The 1,273-nt window shown below is 38.8% G+C and overlaps 1 non-coding gene across 1 annotated transcript; it reads left to right on the top strand.

Annotated features, from left to right (window-relative positions):
* Positions 1-519: 519 nt before the first annotated feature.
* On the top strand, positions 520-627 carry LOC132191213 (small nucleolar RNA R71). Its single transcript, XR_009441240.1, has one exon. It is a non-coding gene; the product is annotated as a small nucleolar RNA R71 (small nucleolar RNA).
* Positions 628-1,273: the final 646 nt, after the last annotated feature.

Genomic DNA, 1,273 nt, shown 5'->3' with positions numbered 1-1,273 from the left:
ATCTTGGTAGTGTATTCCAACAGTTGCATATTGGCTTCATTGTGGCTAAGAAAAGAGTATGATTGACCATGGAACTGTGGAGATGGCTTCTCTTCTTGGTGTTGTGAAGGCCAATAGATGGGAGATGGCTCTTGATCTGCCATTGAAAACATGGGACAAGTCTTAGTGGTGTGGTTAATATGGGAACATATGACACATACCTAGATTTGTGTAACTTGTTGAATAGGAGCACTGCTATGATTAGTCATAGCTTTCGTGAGCATGTCCAGCATTTTCTCCATGGCAGCCATTTGACCCTGAATTCCTTCATTGGTGCTCTCTTCATATATGCCTTTTCCTTTGAGTCCTTGTCTCCCATTAGATGTGAATTGTTGGGAGTGCTCACTCAATGTCTCGAAGAGCTGCATGGCTTCCTTGTTGCTTTTCTCCATCAACATGCTACCACAAGCTAAATGTACAAGACCCTTGTTAAGATCATTTAAACCCTCATAAAATGCCAGTACCTGATCGTCTTGAGATATATTGTGATGAGGGCATCTGAGAAGTAGTTCTTTAAAGTGTTAACATGCCTCGAAGAAAGTGTCTCCATCTTTTTGTTGGAAGGTCAAAATTCCCCTTCTCGATTGCCTTATCTTGTGGGCTGGGAAAAACTTCTTTAAGAACTTTGTGGCCATCTCATCCCAAGTATGAATAGAACCTGCGGCCAAAGAATTGTACCATCTCTTAGCATTATCTTTTAAAGAAAAAGGGAAGAGGATTAACCTGATTTCTTCTGGAGTTAAACCCTGAACATTTTGAGTCCTGCAGAGATCACAGAATTCTCGAATATGCCAATATGGGTTCTCTGTAGGTGTGCCTTTATAGTGTGGAATCATATTGAGCAACAGAGATAAATCGTAACTGCTCTGCACAATGGGCTGGAAATTAATGCATGATGGCTGGTTGAGGATCTAGGAACTGAATGAACTTTCCATAGGTTTTCGCACCAGAGGTGTATTGTTTCTCAACATGATTAAAACAAAAAGAAAATTAAATAACAAAATAAAAAGAAAAATAAAAATAAAAGAAATAAATCAGATCTGTAATTAGTGCAGTAATTGTGATGCCCTTTGGATGTGCGATCGATCGCACCTCCAGAGGCACAGAAACTGTTGAAAAGACAATAAAAACAGAAAAATTTAAAACAAAAATAAATTAAAGAAAAAATTCCAAACAAAGTCAAACAATCCCCGGCAACGGCGCCAAAAACTTGTTGTGCCAAATACTACCTAAA

Source organism: Corylus avellana, chromosome 9 (genome assembly GCF_965113065.1).
Source record: "Corylus avellana chromosome 9, dhCorAvel1.hap1.2, whole genome shotgun sequence".
NCBI classification, from domain to species: Eukaryota; Viridiplantae; Streptophyta; class Magnoliopsida; order Fagales; family Betulaceae; genus Corylus; species Corylus avellana.
Note: the sequence above shows the minus strand (reverse complement) of the source record. Positions and strands in the feature narration are given on the sequence as shown.